The following is a 14,092-nucleotide window of genomic DNA, read 5'->3' as shown; positions in this document are numbered from 1 at the left end:
TAGTGATGATTAAACATTTTCTTTGATTTGTCTAAGCACATCATAGTACAGCTTGTGTGATTTCATTTTCTTGAATTGTTTGCTATTTCTTAACGCAGGAACCTTTCAAAGTCTTGATGTTTTCATAGATTATAAAATAAAACAGGGAGAGAAAAACCTGTATCTGAACAACAACTAGGATACATGAAACTGCTTATCTGAAAAGACAGAATAATGTGTTCACTCACTCACATAGGAAGATCTAAGGAGGAACAGTTGCAGCGAGCTATATATCCCATTTCATTGACTTTTTTATATACATATTGGCATGAAATAAAAGACAAGGGTAGAAAAATCTCATCTTCTCCAAAATTACTGATATGCAGCAATGAAAAACTTTAATAAGATTAAGACAGAGGTGTTGTGAAAGTCATACTTTACATAACTTCTGAACTTCTTTTTCTAAAACCTTTCAAACATGCTCAAGTTCCAGTGTAATGTCATTTCTGTCTCATAAATGTGCACTATTGGAACATGGTAAGGTGAACCACACCTTATGCATTTTATCTGAATAAAATTAAGTTAATGGTTTTGTTTTATAAATAGCTTTGAGTTGAAAATGATTTTTTTATGCCAGAGTTGTGTGGATCCAAACATGCTGTGCCTGGCAAAACATATGCTTGAAGGAACTATAATAAGATTACACATGTGTTCTGCTTATCTGTTTTTAATATCTTTAAAATTACAGTCTCAGCCACATTTCTTAAACTGCTATGAATTTTAAAACGCTTGCAGCCATATTGGGCCAGATACTATTTCATGTGCTAGACACCTGAAGCCCCTACTACACATTACATATTATGCAATTAATTGATTAATTGCACAATGAATTTAAATTAGCCACACATGCAGCATAAAACCAGCCACAAATGCAAAGTCATTATCACACAATGAACTGGGTAATCATGCAATAAAATTTAAACCAGCCATACAAAAAAGACTATTGAGCTATAAAAAGAGTCAACCAGCTAAACAGTTAGTGCTTGAAGTTGTGTAATAACTCTATATCTGGCTTCTATCCACCTTTGACTGAACATATAGAAGGGCCATCAATGAACATGTAGAAGGGCCACACCTAGGCTTCTCAGGGGCAAAGACCTGCAAACAGTCCCTTCTTGCCTGCACCCTCCATTTGTGCATTTCTTCTTCCTTCTGAGTATTAGCAGAGACCTAACACACTAATTGCATGGGTGTGGCAAGGCTCATAGCAAGCCAGAAAGCTGAAGTGGCTTTCTGTAGGAGAAACTTACAAGCTACATCTGCATATCAATTGAACTAAGTATCACTAAAGAAAACAGAAGAACTAAAATATCCACTTGAAAGCAAAGCATCTAAGAGGCAAGAAGAGCCATTGAAATCATGACTGTAAATATATCCTGGTGAACACATTCCCCCTTTGATTAAGACCTATTTCCCAAAGCAAACGAAGGGCTGGCAGCTAGAAAGCAGGCTAACTGCGGGTGAACAGACAGACTTGTAGCCAGCTGCCAGCAGTAAGATGCTCAGGGCAGCTACCTGGGCTTCTTAGGGGTAAAGATCTGCAAACAGCTCTGCTAAATAGCAGCAGAGGAATGCAGGCTGGTCATTATGCCCAGAGTGTAAATCCCTGTGTGTGGCTGTAGAGCCAGGGCAGGAAAAATAAAGCCTACACGCCAGATCCATCACACCCAACCATTCTCTCTGGCTCACAGGGCCCCTTCAAAACACAATTATTACTGGCCCATGGTGCCCCTCTGAAAGCTGGCAGCAGGCTTAGGCTTTCAGAGGTCATGCACTATCAGATCAGGGAGGGTCTATGCCTTCTCCTCCATGGGGTTCCCAGCACTCCATCTGGAAGTCCCATGTGGAAGAATGGAGCAAGATGGTGTGTGACTGGACTGCTTATGAGTGGAAAGGGGAGCTCCTGCCTGCCATGCCAGGAGCCCCAAGTGGAGGTGCAGAGCCAGCCTTGCCTGGCATGATGCCATGTGCTCCTGGCTGCAGTTCTGGGAATCCCACATGCTAGCACAGAGTCAGCCCAGCCAGCCAGATGGCATGAAGCTCCTGGACGGAGTGCAGGGAACCACATATGTTGGCATGGAACCCACCTGGCACAATGGTGTGAGGATTGGGAGTTGCAGGGAGTTGTGACCCATAAGGCTAGGTGGTCTTCACGTGGCCATGTGCATCTCCCAGCATTTCTTCTAGGAGCTGTGTGCCATTTGGCCAACCAGGCTGGCTCCATGCCCCAACGTGGGGCTCCCAACACTGTAGGCAGGAACAGGGCACCATTGGGTAAGGCCAGACTGGCTCCATACCTCCATGTGCAGCTCCCCCTGGAGTGCTAGAAGCCCCATGTGGAGGCAGAACCAGTCTGGTTTGGGCCAAAGACACACTCCAGCAGGCAGAGCCAGCTCCCTTCCACCATGTGCAGTTTCCAGGACTCAGCCAGAGCCACACACCACCAGGGGGTTTGTTTGCTACAGGCCATGAGTGCCCCAGGGGCCTGCAACCTGTTGCTGCTGCCACTGCCACCAGCAGGGAGGGGGTGTGTAGTGGGGCAGTGCTGGCTCCCCCCCAGTGAAGGTCTGTAAAACCAGCACTGGTTTGGGTTATATTTGTTTTATATAAGATGGTTTAATTGTTCGGAGCATTTGAATATATTCCAGTTCCCAAATCCCAAAAATGTTTTTCTTATACTCCCTTCTTCCCCCTGCATTAAATATCTTAGCAGGATTTATTTTTAAATGAATGCTGGTAAACTTTAATTTCAGCTGTTAATTACTACTCTTTGGCATATAAACACATGAAATCACTGGCTTAAAAGCTTCAGGTTAAATATAACCATAAAGTTCAACAGTGGGGAGTGCCCACTCTAATTTATATATGATGATAAATAAATATGCATCATTTGCATATGACTGAGAAGAATTTCAAGGTTGTGTTGCATTGCTATGCTATCAATTAATGATAGGTGGACCATAAAGCAATCTGGTTCACAAGTACTAAGCAACTAGATGCTAAAGTGGTTTTCAAAACCCTTTATGAAACAGGTTGGAAATTTCACTAAGGCATTCTTGCCAAAAAATGACTAAACACTAGAGATATTAGAGTCTGGTTTTGACTGAAAAAGGAAGTCTTACCCTATCCTTCAGGAAGCACTGAACTGAAACCAGATTTAACACAGGAATTATCATACTGGATCAAACAATCTATGTTATGCTTGTTGTCAAAGGCACTAGCATTAATTTCACAGTTTTCCTGGAAAACTGACTTTCACCATCTGCCTATGACAGCACAAAGCTTCATTGTTTGAAAAGGAAGAAAAAAGAAGAAACATTGAAAAAGAAAAAAAAATGGCAGAGGGGGTGCTTTAACTAAAGCTCTTTTGATAAGCTCTAGTTAAGCATCCCTCCCTGCAGCCATTTTGAGATGTGAAGCTACTGAATACATGTGATGTGGATGCTGTTGGAGCATTCAAATTAGGTTAGAGATTAATCAAGTCTGCTCCAATGCGTTCTAATTTGAACATGTTGGAGCAGGCCTCGGGCATGTGTATAGCTGCCCATTGTTTCTATATTAAGTTTAAGCAGCTGTGTTTGTCAAATCTTGCAGGTTTTTCAGTTGTACATTCAGTTTTCTTTATGGAAATTCCATATAACATTTCCTTTGCCAGTTTTTTCCCCCCACAAAATATGAGAATTCCTCCCTAAAAATCAAATAAGCAAACAAGAAAAAGTAAAAAAAAGAAAAGAAAAGAACGAAAGAAACATTTACCTTCAGAATTACAGCTCTCCACGCCAAAAAGTCTTTCTTTTTTGCTGAAAGGCACCTACATGTATACTGCCCTTGGTTTATATGGGTAAACCTTCAACTGTGATTTGATTTTCTAGTTCAGTGTACACAAACTGCAAATCAGTATGACGTTGGGTATGCTAGATTTTTTACTCTTTTATCTTTCTCATTTTGCAAAGGTGACAAAAAGCCAACAGGACTTCTTTTCAGAACTTCTCCACAGGCTTTCACTGACTTCAGTTGTAATCGTGGATGTTTGACACTTCTGAGAATTAGGCCAAGTATTGTTGGGTCCCTCTTTATTCCCCAAGGTTTACAATTTTTCTGAAAGTGCTATGTTGGGACCCAGCACAGAGTGCTTTCTCTGTTATCTTTTTTTTTTTTCATTTGATCTACTCAAAATCACTAAAATACACTAAATATATGTACTTACTCTTTCTTGTACTGTATTTGTGTGTGTCTCTAGATCCATCTCTTCAACTCTCTAAAGCTATATCCATATGTAAGAAAAATAGAAAAACATTTTCATAGCCTACCAGGATTCCAGTGCTCTCACTCTGAGCATTACCTTGTTTGCACTATCTGCCAGCTCTGGCATTCATTGCTCTTTGATGTTTCCTGGCAGCTTGTTGGCACTATTTTAAGGCAGGTCACTCATCATTGTGAGCCTAATTGGTGAACAGTAGTCAAGTGCACCATTCTCAGCATATTTTTTAGGCTGGCTCTTTACTGGAAGTCTAATGGGCAAACAGTTCACTGCATCTCTAGCTGTTGGCATATGGCATCCAGGAGGACAAGTCAGCCCATCAGATTAACCATGTAATAGACCCAGAAGCAGCTTTAAAACTGTAAAATAAAATTGCTTATGGAGTCTGCCAAAGTGCCAGATGCTGCTGTTGGAAGAAATATTTTCCAGTGCTTAGCATCTGGGTTCTGAGACTGCCAACAAAAGATGAAGAAACTGCTAACCCTGTTCTGGAAACTAAGTTTTCTTTTTAAAATTTTATATTTTAAAAATAGGACGTACAATTGAGCTATGTACTTAAGATTCCTGAAATAATGCAAATTAAAATAAAAGTTCAGGGTAACAGGATTTTAGCAAATCCGTAAATTAACACATAATAAAATGATCATGCTTGTTACACATAGGTCCATAATAAAGCACGTGCATAATTAATAGATTAGATATTGGAATTGTTGTATTAGATCACAACAATCGTCTGATTATCTCAGTATCTGCTATCTGAGAATGACCAGAAACATGCTTTTAAAGACTCTACTAGGCATCAAAGAAAGGGAGATATATGGGAGCAGAGGTTATGTGGGTCAGTGAAATGGCTGCTGTCTTCATGGGAGGGAGCATTTGGCTCTAGCCTTGAGCATTTTTCCAAATTGGGCAACATTTTTTCCATTGCTTTCTACCTATTTATCCAAAAACTATTAAATACAAGGTGCAACTTCCAGGGGAGAACTGGAACAGAGACTAGATAATGCCTATCCTCTGGCCTGGTGGTTAGAGTACTTTGCTGAGAAGTGAGAGGGGCAGGCCAAACACTGTCTTGATGAGGGGAGCCGAAAACCTTGGTCTCCAACACCCTAGGTGAGTGCCATAACCACAGGCTAAAACACAGAACGGCGTTTCTCCACTACCACAGCAGTTTACCTCCAGAAAGTATATAGATACCTACATGGTGAAAAGTGGAATGCAAACTGTGCATAAGTGCCAAAACCTTAAGTTACACAGATGCATACCTGGCATTTGGCAGTGTAAAGTGAAAAGATGCCTTGACTAATTTCCATCAAAGAGGCCAATAGTCTTATGTATCAATATTCTTATATGTTACTGTAAGCATATGTAAGGCAGCGGTTCCCAATCTGTGCTACGCATACCACCAGTGGTATGCAGACAGCCTGTCAGTGATAGACAGCAGCAGCAGTTTGGGGTGCTCAGGGCACTCATGCCCGGTGCAGGCACCTGGCAGGGTGGGTCTCCAGCCGGTGCTGCACATCACAGAGAGGGATGCAGCCTCTGTTGGGCCTTCTGTATCACTGCCACTCCCCATGCACACATACTCTCTTATACTCACTGGGCACAGGAGGTAAGCCCCATGCACTGGAGGCAGCTGCCCTTCCCCCCAGAGCCATTCAGTGCAGGAGGGAAGCCCGAGATGTCTTCCCCTGGGGAGCAGAGAAGGCAGCTGGCTCCAGCATGCAGGGCTTGCTTCCCTCTTATGTCCAGCGAGTGTGGGGAGCACTGGTGATACAGACTGCCCAGCAGAGGATGTGCCCCTCGCCGCAATGTGCAGTGCTAACTGGAGCCACACTCCACTGGGTGCCCTGAGCACCCTTGCCTGCTGGTGCACCATGGGGGGAGTGCACAGTGTCCCCACACCCCCCGCCCTCCTTCACACCCTCCACACCCCCCTACACTGTGCCCACACAACCCCCCACCTATACATAACCTGCCAAAATACTCCATGCTCCCACACACCCACCCACACACCTCCACCACACCCCACCTGGTGGTACTTAAGGTTGTATCATTTTAAATTGGTGGTGTGCAACCTGCCAGAGTTTGGGAACCACTGATGTAAGGTGTTATGGAAAAATACCATCTAAGTGCACTGACGCAGCATGATCAGTTTGATTGGTTTTGACTTAAGTCACTGAAACAGGGTGTATCTACACTTGAAATTAGTGTGCCTAATTAAACTCCAGCACAATTTGCATTGGAGTTTATTGCTCCCGGGCACATTGTTTACTTGTGTGCCCAGGACTGCAGCACATTGAGCCAGGGTGATGCAGTCCTAGCTTGCAAGCGGCCTGGGGGATTAGCCTGTCAGCCCAGAGTTGCTCTGCCCTGGCTCAATGTGCTTCAGGCAGAGGGACTAGTTGGGGCTCAAGGGTATTACAGTGCAGGGCTAACTGGCAAGGAAATACTATCTTACAGCGAAGTTAATTAGTTTACTCTGGCCTAATAGTACTGCATGTGTAGATGGTGATACTTTACTGCAGAGATAATTAGTCAATTCCGTAGTAAAGCATGCACATAGATACCCCCACACTGTGGCATTCAAAACAGAAAAAAATCTTGGATATGTTTTTCAGAAGAAAATCAATGTAAACTTTTAGCAGGAGAGAACCACTATGCAAGGAATTGCAACTGTTGCACTGGGCTTTTCTCTGTTGTTAGTCTAATTTCAATACCTGGAATGAGTCTGGAGATTATAAAAAAGGAATCTATTATTAAGCACCTAGAGGATTCCAATGTGATCAGGAGTCAACAAGAATTTGTCAATCCTTCATTTTGGCAAGGCTTTTAAACACTTTTATGATGTTATTGGTAAACTAAGAAAATCCAATATAGATTAAACTATTGTATGGTGAATGCATAACTGGTTAGACCATCATGCTCAAAGAGTAGTCATCTATGGATAAATATTGAGCTGGGAAGAAGCATCAAGGAGAGGTTTCACAGGTATACATCATGGCCTTGATAATATTTAGTTTCTTCATGAATTGCTTAGTGGTTAGGACATTTAGTAAATTTTCAGATGACATCAAGGTGGGTGAGGTAGAAGACACTGAAAAATAGAAATTTCCCTTCATAAATTGCATAAATAGTTCAAAAGTAATGGGGTAAAATGTAATATGGATAAGTGCAAAAGAGTGTACTTACAGTAGGAGAGTCAAATCCATAAATACAACCTGGGGAATAACTGTAGTACTTAGGATAGGACCTGGGGGTTATAATGGACTACAAAATGGATGAATAAATAGTGTATTATTGTCCCCTAACACACTAATCCCATACTGGGAAGTATTAACAAGACTGTAACAAGCATATTTTAGGAAATGCACATTGTTACTGCAATCCACACCTTTATGAGCTATCTCCACAGAGGCCAAGGACAGAAGGGATATGGTGACTGAAATAATATCTCCACCCTATAACTAGCCTTCCCAAATCAATACTAAAACATATTGGCAGGACACTATGGGAAATGTGACTTGCCAATGTCCAGGATCTCTCTCTTGTGAGTAGCATACTTTGGTATGCAGGGATAGACACAGACAATCAAAAAGCTCAAGGCAGAATCAATCTAAGATACAGTAAAATATGAAAAGTAGCATATTTTAGATCAGTAGTGAACAGACACACATTCACCCCTTGGTGGGGGGAGGTGAGGTGCGGGGGGCAGGGGATGGCAAATCTTAGACTGGGTTTAGCCATTTTAAAACCAGTCTGTGTGTGCCAAACTTCTGTTCTGTTATCAGTATAGACCAGTTTCCAATTGCTTATACCGGTACCTGGCCCAGGACTCTTAACCCAGTACCGTCTATGACTACTTTCCCATTTATTAATGTTTTAAACTATCAAATGTCTTTCTGTTAGCATACTCGTGTCATCAGAATTGAGGGTGGAAGCAGATGAAGGACACTAATTGTATTCCACCTGTTTTTATCTTGTTTGTGAACTGAATCTTACCTAAACAATTAGCACCAGTCTGACATGCAGTTGGAGAGAGAAGGGAAATCTGAGTGGGTGTCTCTGGAAAAATACTGAGTTGGAAAAATGCTACAAGCAAATCACTACTAGGCAATGATAAACAATTTGTGGCTGAACTTTTCATTTCTTCTTTGTTTTCAGCCTCAGAAAGAAAATATTAACAATATTATGAAAACATTTATTTCAGTTCTGCTCTTCTGTTTAGAGGCAGAATTGTGAAGAAGAGAAAGATATAAATGTGAATTTCCCCTCAAAATATTCCCTTTAATTACACGCTAAGCCAGAAGAAAAATCAAGAAGATGCCACTGCAGTTTTGGCACAAACAGTGTCCAATTAAAAACCTTTGGTAGCACACAGGAAAGGTGTCACTGATTTTAGTGGCCTATGGGAATGGGCAACCAAGGTCAATGAAACTGTACTAAGAGTCACAGCAGCTATGGCAGCAAGTCCTGCAGCAGTAGTTTTTGTTGGCATTTTACTATCTTTTTCTTTGCCTGAGGGGAAGTTAACAGGGGCAGAAGCTAATCCTCCTGCCTGTCCTGAGAACAAAAAGATTCTTCTCTCACCACTATCAGAATTAGTTGTGATGTGCTGTCTCTTTCACCTATTAGTTGAAAGCGAATAGAACCGTATTGCAAGAGCACCACAAATTACCCAATAAAGTCAACAGTATTGATAGCTCTTGTTTACGTGTGAATGTTTCAGGGGGCTACATCCATAAGTAATTTCACCGATTTGAAGTCATCCTTCACTGTGTTACTATTTGCTAAGAAGAGTGAAGCTATTGGTGGTATAAATACAAACTAGAGAGACCTAAATTTTGAAAGCTGAAAGTTGGCAACAAAATTAAGAAGCAGCTCAGGTATTTCTACTATAGAAGAATTTAAGAAAAAACAAAAGGAAGTACTAACCAATGTCTTTTGTTATAAGTGAATTTAATTCTCATTTTGATAACACCAGACAATCAAACGTAACATGGAATATAAAATAAGAAGTAACTATGGATCCTGCTGAGAAAGTTTTGCAGGGATAAATACTAATATTTCAAGTGGTTCAGTTCAAATCTGATTCAAATTTTGACCCATCTGCTGACATGGTCAAAAAGGTATCACATCTTTACCAGGTGCTAAACTGAGTCACCATCTTATCTTTTGCTGCGTTCATTGGTCATTGAGAAATTTAAGTGGGAGTAAAATTGAAATGACATGTTAATGCTAGATATACCCCACTTGGTTTTCATATTGTTACAGACAACAACGCTGGTGCATTGGTTTCACCATTCAACCTATTTTTAAGGAGAGAAAAGATTTTCTTGATTGCTTACTGCCAAAACAAAACCACAAATAACAAATACTCTTTTCCACAAACAAATTGACAAACTGGCAGCTATAATCCCTTTGTATTGGGCTTGTCACTAGCAATCACCAAAGAATCCTAATTGAGCAGATTTAACACACCGTACAGCCGTCTTTCTAAATAAAGGTCCTTTTGGGTGTAAACTACAGACAACTTTAATCCAGATGACATTGTAGTTCCTCAGCTGCCCATCCTGAAAACTATTCAGAAAGCATTCCAGTGCTACTAGTCACAGTGTATTTTGCTGTAGATAAGCTCTGAATAAATAACATGCCCAATGCTTCTAATTCCTGAAAATCAACATAAAAACCTTGCAAGCTATTTCATGCCAGCTTTGACAGGTGGTGATAATGTTTTAGAAGGCAGAGGATATATTGTAGTGATAGCAGTGAATGGTGACAGATTTAAGGTGTGCTAGGTAAAGGAGCTGAAAAACTTGGGTAAGTTAAATTGAAATGTTTCATAACACACCAGTTTGTTCAACTGGCTTTGTAGCTGCATCTTAAAGAACTTTTCCATTTTAAAAAGTTTTAGGGATAAGTAATGAATAAAATGATGGTGAGAAAATGAATTATAACTGTGGGTTACAGGGTCTGAAGGAATGAGGAAACTGCTACAGAAAATGAAGATGTTTTGATCCATGACCTTGCTAGCTCTGTCAAAATCCCTTTTTTTGCTCTATTGCTTTATAATTTCCACTAATTACAGGTTCTCCCTCAATCTGCATTATCAACCTTGGACTGTCAACATATAGATCAAAAGTCTTGCACAATCTTTGTTCTGTTTAGAACCAGTATTAAAATGACACATTCCTTCCCCCCATCCCTTCTTTCAGCGTTACGATAAATTGTGCCCCTGCATCAAATTAGAATATAGACAACATCTTCTGAAGTCATATGTGTTAATGCAAACAGGAAAATGTGGCACATGCTTAATTATGCTTTTCTCCCACAAAACGAATAATTATAAAGCATCAATATTCATGAGAAAGGAGAAAAATCAATAAGAATGAGCCACTTTCAAATATTTCTTATGCTGGCTCTTTTAAACTTGCTGCTTTTTATTTGTGTGCAATTTATCCATCTTCAGATCTCTGGCACAAGAGGAGAGGGTCTGTCACAGTACATGTTGTGATAAGAGCAGGTAATGTCTCATCTGTACAAGCTTTACTTTCTAGGAAGGAACTGACCACTTGTACACCTGAATAAAGAGTCCTTCAGAGAAAACAGATTACCCTTGGGGACATTTAAACATAAAAGTCATGGTTGTGTGGTATCATACCCTTTTTCCATGAAAGATTTCCCTATTGATCCTCCAAGTGTGGAGGAAGTAGGGACTGAGGGTTTTGTTACTCATTACCTTTCCCATGAGTTAAGGGCTCTTAAAACAGGAGTGTCCACATATTAAGGCAGGAAAAAGACAAGTTAAGTGGGTCCAAGCATCTCAGAGATAATCCTCTTTGGGCAAGGATTATCTATAGCATGTCTTAGTCAGCTCATGTTGTAGTAATGTTAGACTGCTCCTGGGTGCTGATACAAGTTGGGGAAGTCCTCCCACTTCCCAGGATACACTGCTTTCAGATTCCTACCTCCCTGGATAATCGATCTATCCTCCTGAGCATTACTGCCCCAGAGTGACAGCTGGAAAGATCTGGCATCGGGAGGAGTCTCAAAGAACGTAAGAAATCCCCCCTTCTCCTCCATGATCAGAGGCATGTCACCTCCCTGAGAGTGGGGACTTCTTCACCAGCCTCCAATCAGATGCTAACAGTTCCCTGATTCTTACCAGATTTTTTTTCTGGCCAATTTTTGGGGTCCAGAAATGATATTTATGCACCTTGTAGAAGGAGGCAAAGAAAAAAAGAAACTGCCAAGGTAATGAACAAGGGAGGGAACAGAGGACCGAAAGGTGAGAGATGTTAGAGACAATGGATGAAGGACAGAGAAAGGAGACAACTTTCATAGAGGGTCTGAGAACAAGGATCTTTCTTACAGAGGGATAGGAACAGTAAGAGGAGGGGAGGATAAAACTAAGATACTCTGGAGGAAGAGAGAAACAATAAAATTAAAAAGAATACTACAAAGAAAATACATGAGGAAATAGAGACAAAAGGAAGCAGTAGGAAACAGGATGGATAAAGCACACAAGACCCTGAAACAGTTTAATTGCAGAAACAATGGTAACAAGATGGGGGACTCATGTACAGATACAATACAAATGTGAGAGGAAAGAGATCCTGGTGTCCCAAACATTGGGGAACATTTAATTTTGTTAGGAAAACAGTTGGAAATATTACTCATTATAGTACATGGAAGTAAAAATGTCTACCCATGAAACCTTGGAGTCCAGCACAGTGAAGTAACAGTAAAGTTGGGGATTTCATATTGTATCTTCTTTTTTGCATTAGAAATGAACAATAATTCCTTTAGGATCCTAAGTAATGAATTTTCTTCATGTGTTACGAACACTGGGATGACTCCTGTGGTGGAAGCATATGTCTGGGCTTAAAACTGCTGTTCGGAAATTACATCCCCTAACATTTTCTAATTAAGAACTGCTTTTAATAACTGCTGCATGTTTTTCCATCTACATTTATGAAACAAAAACTAATATTTTACAAGTGAATTAGTACTGGTGAAAAGTTTGGAACTGTCAGCACTGGAGAACAAAAACTTATTAATCCATAGAAGTATAGAATAGGCAGCACAGCTTGCCCCTTAATTTTGGCAATACTGCGGGGCTGATTTCACCTCACACTGGTTATACCCTCTGTAAAGCTTCAGTAGAGTTTCTTCTGACTGAGAGCAGTGTCATAGTTTATATCTAGAACTGAGAGAATAGTTCATTCTGTTTCCTTTTGCCCTTAGATTTGACAAGTAGTATTGAATCTATGACAATAAGGTTTGAAATCTATTAATTTCTAGGTATTCATATTGGTGTCCATCACCTCAGTATCTTAATATCTTTGGACACATTTTAACTAAGAATTAAGAACAGCACCACTGAATTTACCATACTACAAACTGACAAATAGCTGTAAGAACATTACAGTCCTAATTGTCTAACCACTTACAGGAATATTCTTCAGGAATAACTGTTAAAATTGAAAGAGTAATTCCTACATAAAAAATATTAGAAAGAAGAATTAGGCCTATGGACTTTCAGTCAGTTCTGACCATCATGTCACCTATTTCAGTATGATCTGGTTTAAGAGTGATTGCTTCAGTTTCCCATGTGAAAGAATATTACAGAGTGAAATTTGTTCATGACAGACTAAAGATACAATATTGGATGCGTTGATCAAATCAATTTTATTTTTGAATGACATATTTTGTATTCTTTAGAAAACAAGGCATATGACATGAGGGATGGGAAGGTGAATGAAACATGGCTATATATATATCTTGTTATGTATAAATCTACAGGTTCCAAAATATGACTAGAGAGAGGGAAAGATAGATTTCCTGCATGATGCTTAGTAGGCTATTGCATTTTAGTTTTTACATAGATGAGATAATTATGCCAGGACATGACAAACAAAATGAAGTAACAAGATAGACAAAATATACACAGACTCATAAATAGATTTGGGTAATTTGGGTTGTATTAATTTCAGAAGCAGATTTGTTACTTATTGCAATAAAAATTTGGATGCAAGTAAACTGTCTACTTTGAATGGATAGAAGTGATGCAAACAGTAAAGCCTCTGAAGGAAAACAGTACACACTGCGGTCTACTGACTAAGTGAATTATACTGGAGCAGTTTACTGAGACATGTCAAAAATTCATATAACTATGGAATTTCATTTTCATGTTGATATTCACAGGAGAGATGGTTTGAAATCAAAATACTCTACCTGCTTCTGTCTAGCCTCATTGATAACCCCAGATTATTTCTAGAGAGTATATGCTGAACTGACAGCATTTCCATTTATACTGGTTCTAGTAGGGTACATTTGTGGGGACTGTTTTAAAAACCCAGACAACTATATCTGATTCTTTGGTGTCAGGGTGCTCTTCTTCTTTAACTCAAGCTAATAGAAAAAATCCCAGTTGAATTCAGAGCTGCTTCAAAGTTACTTCCCCATATCTTCCTTTTCCTCCCTTTTTTTAATTAAAGAACTTCTGCCCTATGTGGTACCACTCAAAGTGACTTCAAGTTGACAGCATGCAGTGTTGAGTTAGTAGCAAAGTACTTTCTATTAAGAATGGCTGAGTCTCATACAGTTTTACTGTGTATATTATAAATGACTTATGGGCTTAAATTTGAGCTTGTGAGCCCTTTTTAAAATCAACTATTGGCCAGTTCCCTTCCAGAAACAATATTTTAAAAGGAGTAATTTTACTTCACATTCAATCTGGAGAGCATTTGAAAATCAATCCTAATAAAACTGAAAAATATTTCAGTACAA

Source organism: Alligator sinensis, unplaced genomic scaffold (assembly GCF_000455745.1).
Source record: "Alligator sinensis unplaced genomic scaffold, ASM45574v1 scaffold575_1, whole genome shotgun sequence".
NCBI lineage: Eukaryota > Metazoa > Chordata > Crocodylia > Alligatoridae > Alligator > Alligator sinensis.
The sequence above is the reverse complement of the archived record's forward strand: the minus strand, read 5'-3'. Positions refer to the sequence as shown.